Below are 23,037 nucleotides of genomic sequence, written 5' to 3'. Positions count from 1 at the left end.
TTCTCTGCCTGCCTCTCTGCCTACTTGTGATCTCTCTCTCTGTCAAATAAATAAAAATTTTTTAAAAATTACTATATTTAAAGGTTCTAATTTTCACATAAAATTTTGAATTCAACTGATTAATACCACATATTTAGTAAACTACAAATCTAAATGTCCTAAGAAAATTGAACAGAAGTTATCTGTTAAATATATGAACCAATTAATAAAACTTCACTATTGCAAATTATGGTGGTGGGAAGTAATATTTGGTTTTTACTGAGCAATATAGTAATAGTAAACATATAGGAATACTAGAAATACTAATTCATTCAATCAAAACTTAACACATATTTATTGAACACATAATTTTTATTTTTTATTTTTTATTTTTTATTTATTTTTTTTTAAAGATTTTATTTATTTATTTGACAGAGAGAGATCACAAGCAGGCAGAGAGGCAGGTAGAGAGAGAGGAGGAAGCAGGCTCCCTGCTGAGCAGAGAGCCCAATGCGGGGCTCAATCCCAGGACCCTGAGATCATGACCTGAGCCGAAGGCAGCGGCTCAACCCACTGAGCCACCCAGGCGCCCCTGAACACATAATTTTTAAAGTAATGAATGGCTAAAGTCCAAGGAAAGATTTTTTTATTTTGATTTAAAGGTTATAATTATGGTTATATCCCCATGGAAATTAAGTAAGTGAGGATATTTTATGTTGTCGACTATCTTTTCTTTCTCAGATAAGTAATTTAAGATTTTCAGGTTGAGGCAAGAAATTAAGTCTCCCAAACGCAGACTCAGGGGTAAGAAAAGGATCAGTTACTATATATGTGGATTTTGGTATTTAAGATATATACTCAGCCATGAAGAAGGTTTGCAGTTTGAAATACGGATAATGTTATTCTAAAATAAATAAATTTTTCAATCATGTGGGTATGCATTTTGGCAGAAGAGCATGGGGTTAGAGTTCCTATCCTAACTCCCCTCATTCTGTTACTTTAGAGGAGTATTTTAAAAGTGAGTCATTAATTCTTAGAGCTAGAGGGATGTTGATACAAAGTTGTGGGGTAAATAATAAAAAATAAATAAAACTACTAGTCCTGACTCAATAAAGTTTTATTTACTTTAACTATCAATAAATTTTGTTTTATGGGAATCAAAATTTTAGATTTAGTGTTGATTTTCTGATGTTTACCCTACATATTTTTGGGGAAATAGGACTTTTTAAGTCTGTTGACCAATTCTATAATATTGTATGTGATATACCCACAGTAAGCAAGTGGTAGGATTAGTGAATGCTGTAAGCACTTTTATATAGCTGAGATGTTCCAACAAGACTTAATAGGTGGTGCTTTCTCTGCTTTTATAGGAGTATTAAGGAAGTTAATTCATAAACCTTAGAAATTAAAAGATATTTTAAGGAGTTCATGAAAAAAAAGGAGTTCATGAAAGATTTCCATGGGTGCATTGGAATCATGGTATGGAGAGGTGAATGTGAATGTAGTAAGGCAATGCTACATAGTAGAGGTTTTTGAAACGCTATTCAGGAATCAAACTTTTTATTTTGGCAAGTTCTTTCCAAGCTTTTGTATATGCCTGCTTTACATATTATACTAAAACAGGAATCTCATTATTGTTGAAACAAAAAAGCTTTTTATCATCTAAGAATAGTTATGTTTTCAAGCATCCTATAATTCTATTATTTATCATTTAGATCCATTTTAAAGGCATACAATTTGCATTAGTAATGTCAAGAGTACATTTTATTGCTTTGGCATTATAATGCATTAAAACAAAGATAATAATTCCTTTAGTCGATAAAAATACTGTTTTGTATGTACATTTTACAGCAAAAGTAGCTATAATTGCAAAGGCAATATTATATAATTTTAAGGAATAAATTGTTTATATAAACACAATAAAGACAATTTTGGTTAGTAGAAACAATTTGTTTTCCACTGTATAGAACACAAAGATAAAACATGATATTCATCCAGTTTAATATAATGAGATGATATGTTACATCTTTAAATGAACCTTGTGATTGATAGAAAGCAAAATCTTATTTTTTTTATGTCTATCCAAATTATTCCTTTGTTTTGCTACCAGAATATATTGAACCCTATAAGATCCACTGCAGTGATGATGTAATATATTCATTCATCTTTTCATTAATTCATCCATTTGGCCTAAGGGAAATTTATTCAGTAATATGAAGGACATACACAAGTGGTTATTTAGAAATATTCATTTTTTGTGTGTAAAGAGTTCAGATGAGATTGAATGCCAAGAAATTAATGGGGAGACTATTGCCAATAGTGAGTTAGAGGAGCAGAGGAAGGAAGGGTACACACATATTAAAAGGGAATAATGTGACTGAGTAATACAGTTGGTTATAGGAGTTCTGGGGACGTGAGGAGACATTTTGTTTATATTTTCAAATATATTCATATAAAAATGCAAAGTCATCATTTACTTGTAATATCCTCTATTCAGTCTAGACTTGTTTTACTTCCCTGGCTTTTCTCAATTCCTCAACTTCTCATTCTCTTCTAATTTGTAATTTGAATGAGTAGAGAAGAAAACCCAGTTTAGCAGATTTAAGGAGAAAAATAAATTATTGAAAGGAAAGTCAGAAACCTGGACATCACCTCAAGGAACAGTGCTGGAAAGTGACAAGAGTTGAGATTCTGGAGGAGGAAGAATTAAGTAGGCAAGTGGGTGGGGTACTTCTCCCAGGTAGCCCCATGTGCCCCTGGCATGCATGCCACAAAGCAAATGTACCTTAAATAGCAACTCAGAGCTAGAGTTCTGGGTTAAGACCCAATACCTACCTTTCATTCATTCACAAACCAAATGTGGACTCCTCCCTACTTTCAGAGCCTCTCCAAAGATTCCATGTGGTTAAGGGAGAAGGGAGTGGTAGCATTTGCTTAACATCCTTCTCTTTATGACCTAACCACGGACCTAACCATGGAATTGTGACTCAGATTATAAGACAAGTGAGCTAAGAAACCATGCTCCTGGCTTCCACTCCTCTATCTTCAGTAAGGCTTATAGACAGAACGTTTTCTTCCTCAAGTCCTTCTTCAAACATGAAACAGATTGCATTTGTTGTATCTGGAAGGCAGCTCTTCACCACTGATGTTGGTATTCATATTAACTAATGTTCCCCTGAATAGCTTTGTTAGTAAACTGAATAGGACACAGAATTCTCTACTTAAACATTACCATCTTTCAGAGGAGTGATAATGATTTAATCTGGCAGATGCACTCAAGTTCCATTTTGGTTCCTCATGGCCATGCCTATACATAATTTCTTTGGGCCCAGTTTGAAAGGAGGAGGGAACTGTTCTTATCCCTACCAAATCCATCACCTCCTTTTTGTAACTAGTATATTTTACATTTCCCTTACTGTCCTGAAGTGAAATTCATAGATAATATTAACTCCCCATGCAAGTATGCCAAGAAATCAATATTTTGTCCTAATTATATAATAAAGGAAAAATAAAAACACAAAAACAATATTGAAAATGTACACTGAAAACTCTTGGAAGGTCCCCTCTGCCTAAACCATCTGATACAGATAGTGCAGTTTGTGGTCTCTAAACTTTCCCCCACTTCCGCTGCCCAGATATCTGGATTTTTAGCTGTCTCCATGCCTTAATACTTGGTACAAATGATTACCATCTGGGTTAATGAGTTTCTGACTTCTGTTTTGGGAAGCTATATCCAGTGTGGTACCTACCTCTCTTTAATAATGTATACTCAGAATTCTCAGAATTATGCCATCAGCAAGAAGACATGGAAATGATCCAGTTCCACACTTAAGTATTCATTCTTAATCAATCAAAACAGCCAGATTTTTAAAAAAAATATTTTCTATATACTTTAAATGATTTGTGAAACATTGATATTGATAGCCAACTAAAACCAGTTTACACAAATAGGTATGATAAAATATATGAATTAACCTGTACTTATTACTGTGATAGTCCTATGTACATTCTAAGTTCAATAATTCAGTATACATACAGGTAGAAATTTTGAAATGACTTAACATAAATATGTATATTCATTTTTAACTTTCAATAAGGTGGGTTTCTTCTGAAGGGTGTGTGTGTGTGTGTGTGTGTGTGTGTGTGTGTCTGTGTCTGTGTGTCTGTGTTTGGGAAGAAGTGGATAGCTGCTCTTAAATGGAACTATTGAAGCTAGGGAAATTGGTTTCTATTTCTTTTACATTTTCCCATAGTACATGCATAAATCTCCTAGAGTTGCCATAACATGTTATCACAAACTCAGTGGCCTAAATCAATAGAAATTTATTTTCCTATAGTTCTTGAGGCCAGAATTCCAAAATCAAAGTGTCGACAAGACAGCACTCACTATGGAACCTCCCAGTGGAGAATCCTTCCTTTACTTTTCCAGCTTTAAGTGGCTATCAGCATTTCTTGGTTTCCTTGGCTTGTAGCCACATCATTCCAATCTCTGCCTCCTCTTCACAGCACCTTTTTCTCTGGGTGTTTCATTCCTCTTCTGTCTCTTATAGGAACATTGGTCATTATATTTAAGGCCTATTAAGTATCCAAGATGATCTCATCTCAAGATCCTTAATTATGTCTACAAATACTCATTTTCCAGTTAAAGGTTTGAGGGTTCACAGGCACCAGGGATTTAGACATAGACATATCTTGTCGGTGGCCACCATTTAAACTACTAGAATACCATATGAGATAATTTAAAATACCAGTGAGTGACCAATTTTACTTTAATTACTTATTATTGATTCTCTCAGTCTTTCAGCAAACACGACAGAGTATCTTCCAGGTATCTTCCTAACCTCAGAGAATGCACTGATGAAACAAAAATGAGCAAATAAAAATCCCTGTTTTCAAAGAGTTCATGATACACTGATCTAACATACGTGTGTGTCTGTGTATATGTGTATGTATGTGTGTATAGTATCTTTAAAAAACAAGGTATTTATCCAGTAGAAATGCATGAAGGTGCATCAGTGGATATAGGTAGTAGCAGCAACTTCACCTTACTTAAGAAGTGGAGAGAGGATATAGGAAGAAGTATGGGAGTTAATGACACCAGAGTTAAAACTGGAAGTTGAGTGGGAAGGTTTCTGGGATACAAACAAAAAAGCTATTACTTAGCTAAAGTTCATATGTGAATATTTATAAACATTTTTGTCTATTTTTCATATGATTTAAATCTAGTACATTTGAGTGCAGCAGTAATTATGCTGCATGTCATAAATAACTTGTGTAATTTGCTGCCAGTATATCCAGTTTACTTACTTATTTTTTTGAAGCCAGTAGATCAATGAATGTTATAAGAGACTTGGAAAAATTAGCCCAATAATATTTAAATGTCAATATTATTAATTTAAAAACTTATGAGAGTATTAGATATGTATCTTAGATCACATGATATTAACACTATCACTTAACGGATATTATTCATATTGAAAATAATTCTCCTAAACTATATAAAGATATTTAATTGATATAAGCCATACTCATAATTATACATTGCACTATTTCTCTGAGAAGAAAGATTTTTAAAATCTCTGCTGTATTACCTTTTGTTTAAATGACACAATAACGTCCTAAACATTCAGAATTAAAATGCAAGTGGAAAAAATATTTAACAGTTACCTTATGGTAACTGCAACAGTACAGTTAACAAGTAACAGTTGTAACAACTGTTACGACTGTAACAACAACAACTGTAACAACTGTGACAAGCAACAGTTACTTTATGGGAAGTCACTCTTTTATGAATTGTATCTCACATAATATGTAATGGTATTGGAATCTGAGTGATGCCATTGCTGGAAGGGTACACAGTCCAAGGAATGTGTACAGCCTCTAGCATCTGGGAAAGGCAAGGAACAAATTCTGTCCTAGATGGAAAGGAACACCTCTCTTTAGACTCCTTGATATTAGCCCTGTATGGCCTATTTTAGACTTCTGACCTCCAGAACTGTATTATAGTAAACTTACATGGTTTTAAGCAACAGAATTTATGGTAATTTGTTACTGTGTATTAGTTTCCATAGGAAACTAATGCAGATTTTGGTTACAATCAGTAGGTTCTTTTGTCACAGATTATTTTCATATAAAAGTTGAAGACTGAATTCATTACTGGCGCCTAACTATGAAGTGATTGTTATACACCGAGTGTTTATTTGAGGGGTAGGTAACTGCTGTATTGTCAGCAGAAAAACACTTGGGGAGTCACCACCTATGGCTCAGTGATTAGTTATCAAAATATGTATAACCATGTATTATTCTTCATTGCTGGGTTTTCCATAATAAACAAGTATGCAGCTGAGAACAGCCCTATGGTAGATTGTTTCTATAAATCTAGCCACCAACATCAATTTAAAAATGTTTGCTCCTATTCATTTTTCTATCTTACCATAGCATGACAATGTGTAATGATTCAGTTATGCTATTTTCAAAATAAAAATGATGAAACTGAAGATTGTATTATACTGTTGAGAGCAATATTCTTGTTTGTGACTTGCAATTCCTACTCTTGACAGTGAAAGCAGAACAATGTCTATTTTCAGAAAATGGCCTGTGTGCTTTGCACATTATGAATTAGCTCACAGTGTTTAGTTGTCTGTTACAAGTAGTCAGAATGCCATAATAATTAAATGTTAATTTAATAGCAGCATTCTGAATTAGAATAAGTAGAATATGGCAAGCCATGAAAAGCATTTGGATTATAGCATTAGTGAATGTTTTAAAATGTTCTCTCTTACGCCATTGAAATAATAATTTAGTTTTACACTCTGGTGGTTAGGGGCTTGATGCTGTAAGAGCTTGACCTAGTATAAATTGCATAAATCACACAAAATGTCCCAGAACATCATGCACCATGGCTGATGAGAACCATATTGTTCTGCATTTTTTTCTAAAAGAAATTGAGCCCCAACTATTTAATCAAAGAACATCAGCAACAATATCTTGCTATCAACTCTTATCACATGTATTATAGCTGATGCTGTCATTTGTAAATGATCACTTCCTTATAATGTATTTTAAATTTCATTTGACCTTGATAAGACAAAGATTTTTTCCTGCTGAAATTAACATGCTGCTCACACCCACACCTTTTATCTTGCATTAAAAAGTACTTGACAACACACAATTGTACTTCGAACAAACCCATGTTTTTAAATAGCTTGTGTCCTATGTGTTGATCTTGGGCAGTGATAAAGTGGAGACTGAATACCCATTTGTTAGGACAATTTTCCATTCAAGAAAAAATACCCATTTGTTAGGACAATTTTCCATTCAAGAGTTTCTTGTAAAAAATAATTTGTTCTTTATGTGTTCTCTCTCTCCAAATTTTTAGTATCAGGGATCCATTTTTCACCTTAATCTACTCAATTCTCCTTCCTCTTTAAAAGGAAGTGGAACTGCTACTGGTACATAAATTTTCTTTGCTGGGCCCAACATCTAATTAATTCCAGAAGAAAACCTCTTTCCATTAAGTAATGGTCTGTATGTGGCCAGCATATTTCTAGGTCTCCCTGCAGGGGGAAGGGAATGATAGGAGTAAGCTTCAAAAAAGCATCACTGAATGCAGAGGCATGCTGGGAAGGAACTTTGGCAAAAGGCTGTGCCCTCCTGGACTGTGTGAGGCAGAAATGTCCCTTCTGTGTTCCCCACCTCAAAGATGGGAATCTTTGATATATGAGAACATGACTCATTCTAATTAATCAAATGTAAAATTCAGGTATTATTTAATGAGTTGCACAAAAATAAAGTTTTCCTAAAGATAAACGTTGTAGTGCCAGAAGATCTATATAATTCCTGTCATCAACAGGAATTCTGAAAATGAGAAATGACAAGTGAGATACGAAAAATAAAATAGGTGTCATATAAAGGTATAAATGACATATTTAATGTTGCAATACTCTTCTATTTTTAACTCTATCCATTACTATCCTCTGTATACTTACTTTGGGATTATTTTCCACATTCACCCAATCTCTTTAATTTACCTCAAAATAAAACAATACTTTTACATACTAATTTTTTTTTTAAGATTTTATTTATTTATTTATCAGAGAGAGAAAGAGAGAGCACAGGCAGGGAGAGTGGTAGCAGAGGCAGAGGGAGAAGCAGGCTCCCTGCGGAGCAAGGAGCCCGATGTGGGACTCGATCCCAGGACGCTGGAATCATGACCTGAGCCGAAGGCAGCTGCTTAACCAACTGAGCCACCCAGGTGTCCCTACATAATAATTTTGAAAGCAATTTTACATGTTCTATTTTGTGATCACTCTTAAAGTATGGGGGAAGAAATAAGGGATAAGGAAACTTTTAGGAGATAAAAATAAGTGCTCACAAAGTTAACACGTTATTAATAAATATAGTAGGTAATAATTTTGGAGATTTTTGAAAATAGATTTTTTTTGGAGTAGTTTTAGGTTCACAGCAAAACCAAGTGGAAAGTACACAGAGTTCTTGTAATTTTCCCATCCCCCATCCGACAACTTCCCCCACTGTCTGTGTCCCTTTCCAGAGTGGTACATTTGTCATAGTTGATGAACTTTCATTGACACATCATTATCATCTGAAGTTCATCGTATACATGAGGGTTCATATTTGATGTTGTACATTCTGTGGGTTTAATGTATAATGACATTATTCCTCCCAGTAATCCACTTTTTGTGTGAGTTAACAAGGTTCCTTTTTCTTTGCTTGCACTCAAGGAATGTAAATAGTGAGAGCTAGTCAAATAATATGGTACTGTCAGAGATAGGAATGAAATATTCAGATCTTTTGACTCAGCCTCCACTTTCCAGAAACAATTTATGCAAATGCTTACTAGCACAAAACATGGAATATATTGGATACTCAATGAATTGTATGTAATACTTTAATAAACACATACACATCAATATTATAATCAATAGTAAAATGAAGTCTACAGTTTAGATTTTTTTTTTTTCATGAGAGAAAGCATAAACAGGGGCGAGAGGCAGAAGGAGGAGCTGACCCTCCCCCTGAGCAGGGACCCAGACATAGGGCTCCGTCCCAGGACCCTGGGATCATGACCTGAGCTAAAGGCAGACGCTTTACCAACTGAACCACCCAGGCACCCCTGAAATGTACATTTTAAATGTGGTATTCTTCGTTCAGAATATGCTCAAATGCCTGGGAAAAAAGTGTGTAGACATCTCAAAGGAGGCTGTGAAAAATACTGGTATGAAAAGCAGTCTATCAGACAGTAAATGTGTATGTCACTTACTGCCAGATAGCCACAGGGTTTTGTCCCAGTTTCATTTTATTTTGAGCATGCTACTTAATGTATTTTAGTTTTAATTAACTCTTTTTACAGTGGGATTAATGGTTTTACTTATTTTATTTTATATCTGTCCTAAGGTCTGTACATGTATTATCCTATTTAATGCTGACAAAATTCTGTGAACATCATAGGCCCACAGGCAAAGTGATATAATGAATGTAAAGTACTTACATAATACCTGGAAATTAGGAATTACCCAAAAAATATTGCTACCAGTATTATGAAGGTCCTTGTGTTCATGGGAAAATATCTGTCAAATAATGGACAAAAATGAATTCTGTGATCTATAAAATTAATGGATGATCCAACACCTGGTAGGCATACAGGAATGCACTGTCTACTTGTTGATTTAATAAAATATGATATCTCTATTTATGTTTTCATTTCCAAGTTTTATTCTCCAGCAAATTTCATCAAAAAAGAACTACCATTTCAGTTTATATAAATTTCAACTCATCTCTTCAGATTTTTAGTCTTTAATGACAAAGGAGCATAGGAAGGATTTTATAATTTGCCCAAAGAAACCATCAATACCAGACAACACAGTTCATTACTGATCATTTCACTAGCAGTTTGGGCAGTTCAGAGAAGTGGTGGATAGGAAAATAACTCATAAAGAGCATGTTTTTCAAAGTAAGGTCCCTAAAGACAGCTCATCTGGCTTTCAATCCCAGCTTCACTGAATCTCATTTCATTAACTCTGTCAGCTTGAGAAAGTTGCTTATCCTTTCCTGACCCTCATTGCCAGAGCTCCATTTCTCTTTTTTCCTGACATAAGCTCTTCACGTTACCCTTCAAGTTCTCTTGCCATTTGTTCTCAGTATTTTCTGTTCACTAATCATTTCCTTCCAAACTTGAAAAGGAGGAAATCCACACGCATGGCTTTAGGTCTTTGGTTTTTCGATCAGTATTCTCTCCTTAATTCACCAAATCCATAAACGTGTGCTCAATTATCATAAATTTGTAAATCTCAGATGTATATTTCCTACTCAGATCTTATCTCCAAGGCTCACATGCCACTATTGAATTGCCTTCTAATATTCACTTGTTTGTTGAAATGGCAATTCAAATCAATAAGTCCAAAATTTTATTTATAACATTATTTTCCTTAATAGGGATTTTCCTAGGCATTCACTCTCCACATCTCTACCAGTGTGATTTTTAATTCCACTTAGCATACAGTGTTATTTATATTGGTTTCAGGTATACCGTATAGTGATAAAATAATTCCATACATTAAATAATTACATACCTGGTGCTCATCACTGTAAGTGTACTCCTTAATTCCCATCACCGATTTAACCCAACCCCTGACCCCCACCCCTTGTAACCATAAGTTTTCAATAGTTAAAAGTCTGTTCCTTGATTTGTCTCTCCCTCTCTCCTTCCCCCTCTCTTTTTTTTCCCTTTGCTCATTTGTTTTGTTACATTGCACATATGAGTGAAATCATATGGTACTTTTCTTTCTCTGACGGACTTGTTTCACTTAGCATTATACTCTCTAGCTCCCTCAGTGTTGTTGCAAATGGCAAGACTTCATTCTTTTTTATGGCTATATAATATTTCATTTTATATGTAAATGAATGGTTTTGTGCTCTGTCAGATGCTTTTTTTTGCATCTGTCAAAATGATCTTGATGTATCACATTGATTTGCAAATATTGACCCATCCTCAAAACCCAGGAATAAATCCTACCTAATTCTGGTGTATGATTTTTTTTAACATACTATTGGATTCATTGTTATTATTTTGTTGAGGATTTTTACATTTATGTTCACCTCTGATATTGGACTGTAGTTCTGTTTTTTAGTGGAATCTTTATCTGGTTTTGGTATCAGGGTTATAATGGCTTCATAGAATGAATTGGAAGTTCTCCATTATTTTTTGGAGTAATTTGAGAATAGGAATTAATTCCTCTATAAATTTACCCATGAAGCCATTTGGTTCTGGACTTTGGTTTGTTGAGAGTTTTTTGATTACTGGTTCAATTTTGTTACCTTTTTTTTTAAGATTTTATTTATTTATTTGACAGAGAGAGAGAGGGAGAGAGAGAGAGAGATCACAAGTAGGCAAAGAGGCAGGCAGAGAGGGGAAGCAGGCTCCCTGCTGAGCAAAGAGCCCGATGCAGGGCTTGATCCCAGGACCCTGAGATCATGACTTGAGCTGAAGGCAGAGGCTTAACCCACTGAGCCACCCAGGTGCCTCTCAATTTTGTTACTTCTTTTCAGACTGTTCATATTTCTGTTTCTTCCTCTTTCAGTTTTGTTATTTTATATGCTTCTAGGATTTTATCCATTTCTTAGGTTGTCTAATTTGTTGGCATCTATTTTTTTTTATAATATTCTCATATAATTGTTTGTATTTCTGTGGTCTTGGTTGTTATTTCTCCTCTCTCATTTATGATTTTATTTATTTGAGTCATTTCTCTTTTTTTCTTCTTAAGTCTGGCTAGATCGAGGTTTATCAGCTTTACGGGTTTTTTTTTCCAAGAACCATCCCCTGGTTTCATTGATCTCTTCAACTTTTTTTTTCTGTCATTTTTGTCTGCTTGAATCTTTGTTGTTTCCTCCTTCTGCTGGTGTTAGCCTTTATTTGTTCTTTTTCTAGCCACTTTAGGTGTAAGGTTAGGTTGTTTATTTGAGACTTTTTCTGCTTCTTGAGGTAAGTCTGTATTGCTATAAACGTCTTAGAATTGCTTTTGCTGCATCCTAAAGGTTTTGGACTGTTGTGTTTTCATTTCATTTGTTTCCATGTACTTTTTGTTTCTTCTTTGATTTCCTGGTTGACCCATTCATTGTTTAGTAGCATGTTGTTTAACCTCCATGTTATCTGTGCTCTTCACCGATTTTTTCTTTGGTTGATTTCTAGTTTTCTAGAGTAGTGGTCACAAAAGCTGCATGGTATAACTTCCATCTTCTTGAATTTGTTGAAGCTTCTTTTGTGATATGTTCTGGAGAATATTCCCTATGGACTTGAAAAGAATGTGCGTTCTGCAGTTTTAGGATGGAATGTTCTGAATGTATCTGTTAAATCCATTTGATCCAGGGTGTCATTCAAAGCCATTGTTTCCTTGTGGTTTTTCTTTTCTTTCTTTTTTTCTTTTTTAAGATTTTATTTAATTATTTAGAGAGAGGAAAAGAGAACATGCATCAACTAGGGGAGGGGCAGAGGGAGAGAGGGAGAAGCAGACTCCCCACTGAGCGTAGAGCTCAGTACGGATCTCAGTGCCATGACCCTGAGATCATGACCTGAGCCGAAATAGGGAGCCAGACACTTAACTGACTGAGCCACCCAGGTGCCCATGGATTTTTTTGTTTAGATGACCTATGTATTGATGTAAGTGGGGTATTAAAGTCCCCTACATTTATTGTATTATTATTCATTATTTTCTTTTTATTATTAGCAGATTTATGTATTTGGGTACTTCCATATTGGGTGCATAAATATTTATAATTAGCATATCTTCTTTTTGGATTTCCCCCTTTATTATTATTTAATGTCCTTCTTTGTGTCTTGTTACAGTCTTTATTTTAAAATCTATTTTGTCAGATATAAGATCTTCTACTCTTTCTTTTGGCATCCATTTGATTTGCATGATAGATATTTCTCTATTCCCTCACTTTCAATTTGCAAGTATCTTTAAGTGTAAAATGAGTCTCATATAGGCAACGTATAGATGGGTTTTGTTTTTGTTTTTAAAGATTTTATTTATTTATTTGACAGACAGAGATCACAAGTAGGCAGAGAGGCAGGCAGAGAGAGGGGGAAGCAGGCTCCCCCCTGCACGGATAGCCCGATGCAGAGTTTGATCCCAGGACCCCAGGACCATGACCTGAGCTAAAGGCAGAGACTTTAATCCACTGAGCCACCCAGGTGCCCCTGGGTTTTGTTTTTTTATCCATTCTGTCACCCTATGCCCTTTGATTGGAGTGTTTGGTCCATTTGTATTCAAAGTAATCATTGATAGATATACATTTATTGTCACTGTATTATTTGTTTTGTGGTTGTTTCTGAAGATTTTCTCTGATCCATTCTTTTTTGTCTCTTTCATGGTTTGCTGATTTTCCTTAGTGATATATTTGGATTTCTTTCTTTTTAGTCTTTGCATATTTATTAATGGTTTTTGATATATGATTACCATGAGGTTTGTATGTAACCTCTTCTTTATATAGCAGTTGTTTAAGTTTATTGGTTGTTTAAGTTTGGTTGTTTAAGTTTGAACCCATTCTTTATTCCTTTCCTCCTCATGTTTTTAGGTATATGGTGCCCTATTTTACATCCTTTTATTTTGTGAGTTCCTTGACTGACTTTTTTACAGAAATATTCATTTTCATTGATGTTGTGTTTCCTGCCTTTATAGTGTCGCTTTTGGTCTCTCATTTCCACTCAAAGAGTCCTCTTTAGTAGTTCTTGCAGGGCTCCTTTAGTGATCAAGAACTCCTTTAGTTTTTGTTCACCTGGGAAATTCTTTATCTCTCCTTTTATTCTGAATGATAGTCTTGCTGGGTAGAGTATTCTTGGCTGCATATTTTTCCCATTTAGCACTTTGAATATATCATGACACTTCCTTCTGGCTTGGGAAGTTTCTGCTGAGAAATCTCCTGCCAGCCTTATTATTTTTTTTTTTTCCTTTTTAAGTTACTGTCTTCTTTTGTCTTGTTGCTTTTAAAATTTTTCCTTTATCATTATTATTTGCCAGTTTAGTTAAAATATGATTTGCTGTGGGCCTGCTTTTGTTGATTTTTGATGCAAGTTCTCTGTGTGTCCTGGATCTGGATGTCTATTTCCCTCCCCAGATTAAGGAATTTTTCAGCTATTATTTCTTGAAACAAATTCTTGTCCTCTTTCTCTCTATTCTTCTCCTGGGACTCCTATAATACAAATGTTATTACATTTAATGAAGTTGCTGAATTCTCTTAAGTCTATTCTCATTTAGCATGATTTTTTTTCTCTTTTTGTTCAACTTTATTGGTTTCCATTACTCTGTCTTCTAGATGACCAATTTGTTCCTCAGCCTCTTTTATCCTCTATTCATTCCATCAAGCATTTTTCTCATTTTGATTATTATACCCTTTATCTCTGCTTTATTCTTATCTCTGTGTTAAGGGTCTCATCCTTCCACTCTTTTCTCACGTCCAGTGAGTATCCTTATGATTATTATTTGAAATTCTCTATGAGGCATGTTGCTTATGTCTGTTTTGCTTAGATCATCAGTCTAGGCTTTGTCTTCTAATTTCATTTGAGATAAATTTTTCTGTCTTCTCATTTTGTTTAAGTCTCTGTGCCTGTTTCTCTGTGTTAAGAAAGTCAGCCACATCACCTGTTCTTGAGGGTAATGGCTTTATGAAAAAGAGGCCCTATATAGCCTTCCTGTGTGGTTTCCCCTGTTTCCCAGGGCCTGGCACTTCTGGCACACATATCTCTAATGTATACTGTATGTGCTCTGCTGTTTTGTCTTTGTCTAACCTCTTTATTCTTCAGGCTCGTCCTTTGCAGATGCTCTTTGCTGTTGTGGGCAGTGTTTTGTCCTGAATGTGGCTTGTTTTAGCTACAGGTGTTCTTGTCTGTTTGTGAAATGAGACCTGTTGCCACTGACACCAGAACCGAGCCTACATAATACTCCTAGGTTGGGAGATGCAGCGTTGGCAGGGCTTTGGGCTGGTCTTCTGGGGGAGGGGCCTGCCACGCTGGGGTTGAGGCAAACATGACTGGGAGGGTTAGTTGCACTGGAATGCCTGTGCTGAGGGGCTTGATTTAAGCAAGTTGGGTAGTGAGTGTGGGTGCATTGCTGGTTCCCAAAGGTGGCACTGTGTTATGCAGAAGGGTGGGGGAAGGAAATGACACCTGCCATTTCCTTTGTTCCCTGAGGGGTCCCTCTGTGCATGCTGTCTCTCTGGGATATGCTCTGAGATCAGCAAATAACCTCCATACTGTGTGTCCCAGATACTTTTCAGATCGCTGTTTCCAAGATTGTGTCTCCGGGTTGTTTGCCTGTCTTCTCTATAAGAGCAGTGCAGTGCCCTAGGGACTGAATTGTAGCCAAGCCTGCCACCATTTAAAATGCCAGGCTTTAAGCCCTGCTGGTTGCAAGAAGTCACTTAATTTGGACCCCCTCTCACTTTCCAAGCCAATTTATTTTCCCCATGCACTCCCCTGTGTTCTAGTCTGACTCTTGACCTTCTCTGTGAGTCTCCTCCCCTCCACCGCAGCACCATGATCAGTTTCTTTCCCAAACTGTGTCTCTGAACTTCCTACTTTCTTTGATGTGTCCTCTTCTCTAACTTTTAGTTTTGGTTGTAGAATTTGTTCTGTCAGTCATTCAGATCTGTTTCTTAGGTGTTTAAGATGATTTGATAGCTACCTAGTTGTATTGGTGGGATGAGGTGAGCCTAGGGTCTTCTTACTCCACCACCATCTTCCTATCCTTTCTTTGGCAGTGTGAATTTTTAAATTTTGTTCTGAGTTTATTATCTCCTTGAAAAAAAATCACTGAGCTTTTTTATTGCTTTGCCAATTGACCACATACAATTGAAGTATAATCTAGTGCTGTGCCCAGGAAAAGGAGCAAGTGAGTAATCAATATCTGCACATTATTACCAGCACATATTATAAGCCAAAGGCTTGGTACTTGAGTGTCAAGCTATCTGTTACTCTGTATTGTTTCCCTCTAAAACTATATTAACTGCATGTGTACTTTATAAGTTTTGGAAAAAATGTTTAAAAGCTGAGATGCTGAAATCCCTAATGTCATTCCACATCCCATAGGTAAGGATCCTTACCCATTTGTTATGCATCTGGAGACCTTTAAATTGTATTTCATATTTCTATATGTGAATCTGTTATTCTATTTGCAATAATAGAATCACTGAGTATGTTTGGCAACTTGCTTTTTAATTATTTGATATATTTCTATTGCAACAGATAAAAATATTTTCTAGCATATTTTTGTAAATCTTTAACATTGCACAAAGCTAATATTTAAAAATGTAATTTGGTGGGGATCTTATGTTGTCAGTTGCTTATTTAAGCCTAGAGTTCATGGAAAAAGGCAGTTGGGTCTGGAATTATATGTCTTGCAGTCATCAGTCTATACGTGTTTTTTAAACCAAATGAGTGCATGATACCACCTAGGAGAGAGTCGATAGAATACAGGATAAGTTCAATGTGAGACTTAAGTGCTTAGCAAGGGATTATGCAAACATCACTATTACACTTCCAAATTTGAGAGATTCAGAGAAGTTTAATGTCAATAACATACTTCTGAGAAGTTATGAGGGTCAGAGTGAAGAAATGCTGAGTTCAAACATAGGTTTGTAAAACTTACGATAATACCCTGCAAGGTTCAATGAATGAAGTATTTCTTTCAGTGTTGTATTCTTTACATCAAGAAGAATATAGATGTAAAAGATAACAGGAACATGAAAGTGTTGTTGTTGTTATTATTATTATTATTATTATTATTATTATGTTGTAACTATGTTTAAATTTTCTTCCCAACACTATTTTTTTTGAGACATGATAGTAAAATTTTATTCAGAGTTTTTTCCTCCATTGTCCAATTTTGATATCCAGTATATATTTCTAAACGCAATTTAATAGTAAAATTGTGTATACTGCTTTTGTGAAAAAGCCTCTGATCTTATGTTTCTTATCTGAATTTTACCCTCAACTAATTAAGCACACCATTTGCTGAAAAGGGTTCAAGGAATCTGTCCTTCAGATGTTTTCTCAAAAGTGGATGAATACAGTTTTTATATATGAATTTTACCTAACTTATTTGGTGCTAGTTTTAGGAGTATGCAAATCAGCATAACAATGAATAAGAATCTAGATGACTAAAATATTTTTTTAAAGATTATTTATTTATTTATTTTACAGAGAGAGAGAGAGAGAGATAGAGCTCTAGATCACAAGTAGGCAGAGAGGCAGGCAGAGGGAGGGGGGAAGCAGGCTCCGTGCTTAGCAGAGAGCCTGATGCTGGGCTTGATCCCAGGACCCTGAGACCATGACCTGAGCTGAAGGCAGAGGCTTAACCCACTGAGCCACCCAGGCACCCCAATGACTAAAATATTTTAAAATGAACACATCAGCAACTTTAACATTTCTTTTCTAGGGTATAATGTAATTTAGATGATAAAACACTCATAATTTTAACTACCTACTTTGACTTCCTTATCTCTTTTCTCTGAATGGGACAGAGATTACACAAAAACACTAATCCCCTATATTTAATTGTGGCTTTTATTATCCCTGACAAAAACCCAGTAGTATATACAAATACATGCCTATATATTTTAAGGCAATTGACTACCATGCCTAATTTCTCAGACTCTAAATAAATTGTGAAATATGAAGGCCCTACCCCAGAATACTTAGTGGTTGGCTGCTGTGCTAAATCGTGCGTAAGATTAAATGCAGTTCTTCCATGACCATCAGTTTCCTTGGTAAAGTAGTGTTCCTGCAGTGTTCATTATGTTTTCTAATCTAGTTTATTGACAAGTCATGCCACGCCTTAGTCTTACCAATGGAATAATTTCACTACTATAATCAGGCAGACAATTCTTAGCAGGATTCAGTTCATCTCCCTAATATTTCAACTTTTAGAAATTGAATGCATTCCATTGCTAAAGACATAGGATCCATAGGCTATCACCATATGCCTAAGCACCAATTCAAAATGAATAATCTCTAATATTGAGGAATTAAAGGTAAAATACTGTCTTCAACAAAGTAATGGAAAACGAATTCTTCACAAGTGATTTTGACAGTCACTAGGGGAACACATGCACACACAGTGATAAAGAAGAAAAATGAAAAAATGTACATAAAATTTTGATGACACATTAATGCATTTAATGATATTTTACTGAATATTTTTAAAATGTAGGGGATTTTATAATTTTATGGTGTATAGAGAAAATGAATGTAAAAGATAAGTTATCGATTACATCTAGTAAAAAGTTAATTTCATTATAATTTTTCTGACAGTTTTGTTATGGGGATCAAAAGCATGTTGTGAAAAGAAATCTATTCCATTGTTATTATTAGATATAATTTTGTTAAGTTTATCCCCATGCCCAATTCAGTTGTCCGGAACTGGTAAAATAAAGTTATAGTCTATGATACCATGGAAGTAAATGTAGCTTTGGAAAGACTTACACCCAGTGATACCTGTCTAGATCTATTTGCATTCCTAAGGTTTCTTGTGCATTCCTGACTAAGCTGTCTAGAACCCACAGGAGACATTTTTTTTTTTAAGATTTTTTATTTATTTATTTGACAGACAGAGATCACAAGTAGGCAGAAAGGCAGGCAGAGAGAGAAGGGGAAGCAGGCTCCCCACTGAGCAGAGAGCCCGATGTGTGGCTTGATCCCAGGACCCTGAGATCATGACCTGAGCCGAAGGCAGAGGCTTTAACCCACTGAGCCACCCAGGCGCCCCCCCACAGAAGACATTTTTTGTTTAGAAAGATAAGCATATCATTTTGGTTTGTAAAATTAGTGCTGTAGTATATAAATTTTACTTCCCTGACGTAAAAAGTTTAGAAAGTCATTAAAATCATTTAAAATTTTACCAGAGAATAATTCCTGCACTAAGAAAATTTTATGTTTTCTGAACGAAGAATATTTTACTTAAAAGTAAATAAACAAATGAGTGAACGAATGTATACATAAATGAATGAATAGCTGTGTGCAACACTGAGGGAGCATATGAGCAATGTCTCACTTTCAGAGGTTTGTTTTGTTTTTTTCACTATATGCACTCAGAAGAATTGGTGTAATGCACAATTTCCTCACTGGATTTCAATCATTGGAAATTTATATTATTAGTGATAACATAATATCAACAAAACGTATTAACGTTTCCTGTTTTGAACTTAAATTGCTTTGCATATGGTTTTATGATTTCAACTAATTTTCTCACTTACCTACTATTTATGGAGAAAAGACACTGGGTTAGTTCACTATTATAAGACTTTAAGTGGCTTAGCATTTAAACTCCCTGTAATTTCTATTCTATCATATATATCTCTAACTTCTATATATTATATAACATATCTGAAATATGTGTTTTATGTATAATAATCATTTTATGTCTAAAATCAGAGGTCCTCTCATTTATATTTTGGCTCTGAATTCCAGTTTATCCATATATGTACACATACATATACATATGTATTTGTAGTTAAAAAATTCATATACATATATACATATACATATACATATATACATATACATATGTATATGTATATATGAATTTTTTTAAGTTTTTTTTTTTTTTTTTTTTTGAGAGAGAGAACTCAAGCAGGGGAGAGGATCAGAGGCAGAGAGAGAAGCAGACTCCCTGCTGAGCAGGGTGCCTGACAATGCACTTGATCCCAGGACCCTGAGATTATGACCTGAGGTGAAGGCAGACCCTTAACAACTGAGCCACCCAGGCGCCCCAACAGTTTATATTTTCTTACAGAATTCCTTCTTTGTTATATTTTCTCCTTTCTTTCTACCATTTCTCAGCACCTTAAATAATAAATTCATACCTGTTCAATCATAAAATGTATTAGTTTTGCCATAGTTAATCTAATTATTTGACTCAGAAAATTTACTTTTGATGATGAGTAAATTTATATTATTGTTATAATTTCAGTTTGAGATTTATTTTAGTGCGTTTTTCATGAATAATAAATTGCAAATGCACTTTATTGATGTTTCATTCAATTATAGCACCTCATTAAGTGTCTACTTTATACTGGCCTTATTCTGTTTCATTTTGTAATTCAATACCTGCTTGGTTTGTCACCTATTATCAGAGCTCCATTTTAGTACAGGACAACATTTAGCCTAAAATTCGGTTAGCTGTCAGGATAGGTAGCTTAGGAATATTCTGGCAATATATGAATTCTTCATTAAAGAGGAGAACAGTGAAAGTATCATCAGACCATACCCCTTTCCAATTGCCAGAACTACTTTAAAGCCCTGTGTATTAGATGGAGGATTCTTTGTCATAACTTGCATTTGAAGTGGGTTTAGTGTTTGAGCAGAATGTCGATGAATCTTGATTGTCTGCAAACTCAAAGGAAAATAAATCCTTCCTTTCAAACAACTTTTGCTTTTAAGGTCTAGTTATCAATGAAGAAAAAAGAGGCTTTTATAAAATAGTATTTAAACCTTCAATGTCCTGTGTCATGTAAAAGTTTCATAGGAATTTCCATTACAAACACAGTTTTTGAAGGCTTTAGATCTTACTAGCTGAAATTTGGAACAGACATCTTCAGTCTGAAAACAGTTGTTATTTTCTTAAACAAAAAAGCAAGAACTTGGGGCGCCTGGGTGGCTCAGTGGGTTAAAGCCTCTGCCTTCAGCTCAGGTCATGGTCTCAGGGTCCTGGGATCAAGCCCCGCGTGGGGCGCTCTGCTTGGCGGGGAGCCTGCTTCCTCCTCTCTCTCTCTCTGCCTACTTGTGATCTCTCTCTCTCTGTCAAATAAATAAATAAATAAAATCTTTAAAAAAAAAAAAAAAGCAAGAACTCTATCATTTTTCAGTGACAACAACAATAGAAAATAAACTGTAAAGAAATGGGATTTTTAAATAGAGAGCACAGAAGTCTAAAACAGATTATTTGGTACAAATGCTGGAAAACATGAGATATCAAGAATTACAGTGTCTTGTGAAATTCAAATATAATACAAAATTCTCACTATCATCATTCATCTTCCCATTTTCATGCATGTTTTACTTAATCTTTGGTGATTTGCCTATTTATTAAAATCCTAAAATGCACTGCAGTGACCCAAATATGCCACAGATTTATTTGTAGTAATATGTTTAAATCACATTAAAATCTGAGAGTATTATCTGAGATCTGAAGTCTTACAGGGCCCAAATGTTTTATTATAAGATCTAATTCTATATCCAGGTATGCATCCTCATGATCTGGAGTACATAGATAAATAAGTGATGTCTGAGCAGTATTCACGAGCCAGTTGAAATGGCATGATGATCTCTAAAGTTCTGGGAAACAAACAAGCAGAATATGTGTGTTCCTTGGCTCCGTATCTCCTCATTGAGAATCTATTTCATATATAGAGAAATTTCTAATCTTCCCCCAGGTACCCCAAACCCTAACAAAATCCAACCTTGCCTATGGCATTCAGTACTTTAAATGCATTATTCCTCTGCCCACCATCATTTTTAAGATGATAGGCAAAAAGAGGAGCATATTTGGGAGAGACTAATCAAGTTGGTGACAGTGCTTTGCAGCCAGTCAATTGTTAAGATCATTCTCCCATCAGGATTTTACTTTCTAAGGCTCTTCTTGTTAGTAGATCTGCCTTTTTTTTTTTTTTTTTCTTCCCAGTAAGGTCTCTGGCCAGAGAGAGCCTAAGAAGTCTACTCACTATATATTGATTACGTTTAAATAATGATTTTGTACTAGTTTAAAAAATAATTTTAATAAGTAAGATTTATTTTTCAGTAATTTTATTTATTTACCCATTTGAAAATAATTTCTGAGAATCTAATGGTATGAACTTATTTCATAAACTGAACATAAAAACAGAAGTGAAGCATAGTGCTTACCTTTCAGTAGCTTATAAAGGAAGAAGCAGATGTCGAAAGAGTTAAAGTGCTACATTAATTAATTATTCCTTCATTAATGCAGTAAGCATCTGTGGAATGCTTTCTGTGTGAGGTACTGGGCTTTGTGTTAGATAGACAAACAAAGAACAAATCGCCTGTAGCCACAGTCTGGTAAGGGAGATAGGCTCATGGACAATAATTACAGTACAAGGTGTTTAGTGCCTTGATGGAGTTACGCAGAGTGTTGCAGACTCAGTAATTCAGGAAATGTCTCAAATGAGGTGGTTGTTGCCTACCGTGGATCTTAGAGGATTAATAGACCCTTGACAAGCAGATGATGAGAGGAAAGACGGAATTCTAGGTGAGAATTATATATGAAGTTGCATTAAGTATTACAAGAATTGTAACTCATCTAGTAGAACTGTGGCATAGTGTTTTAAGAGCTAACCAAATATTAGATTGGAGATATAGGTCCAGTTTATGAAGAGCATCCAATTCCATGTTTTATCTTACAGATACTGAGAAATTAATTATACTTTAACAAGGTTAGGAGGGGTTTATACATAGTTTTGTTTTGTTTTGTTTGTTTTTGGTGGGGGTATGATTGCTCAAAAAATGATTAGAACAGACAAAGGCAGAAGATAGGAAATACCATCTCAATGTCATTTGTATTATTTGGCAGAAATTCAGTTATCCTTCTTCCTAGACAACATGGTAAAATTTTATGTTTTGTTTCTTTCTGGTTGATTGGTGCTTTTGACTAATTCTGGCCAGTTAGCTGTGAGTGAAAGTAACATGAATCCCTTTGGGGTTGGTTCATTTAATTGCTGGTGAGAGAAACTACCAGAGTAATCTTTTCCCTCTCCCAGCCTCTCAGTGAGGATGGCAAGCTGGAACAGGGTTCTCAAACAGCCTGTAGGGAAAGTACCGTGAGCAAGGCATGAAGTTTTGTTTCCTCTTTTGCAGCCATAGAGAATATTTCCTTTGTGTTTGTGGTGATTCGTGTTGTTGTTTAGATAAAACTTACCTATCCCGATTCACAAATGTACAGTCACTGTGTCTCACAACTGAAGTAAACATTTCCCGTAACTAAAGCAAGACAAATTTCTGGAAATCAATGGACTTTATTGAGTAATTTTCAAAAA

This window comes from Enhydra lutris, unplaced genomic scaffold (assembly GCF_002288905.1).
Source record: "Enhydra lutris kenyoni isolate GAN:26980312 unplaced genomic scaffold, ASM228890v2 scaffoldscaffold15, whole genome shotgun sequence".
NCBI lineage: Eukaryota > Metazoa > Chordata > Mammalia > Carnivora > Mustelidae > Enhydra > Enhydra lutris.
The sequence above is the reverse complement of the archived record's forward strand: the minus strand, read 5'-3'. Positions refer to the sequence as shown.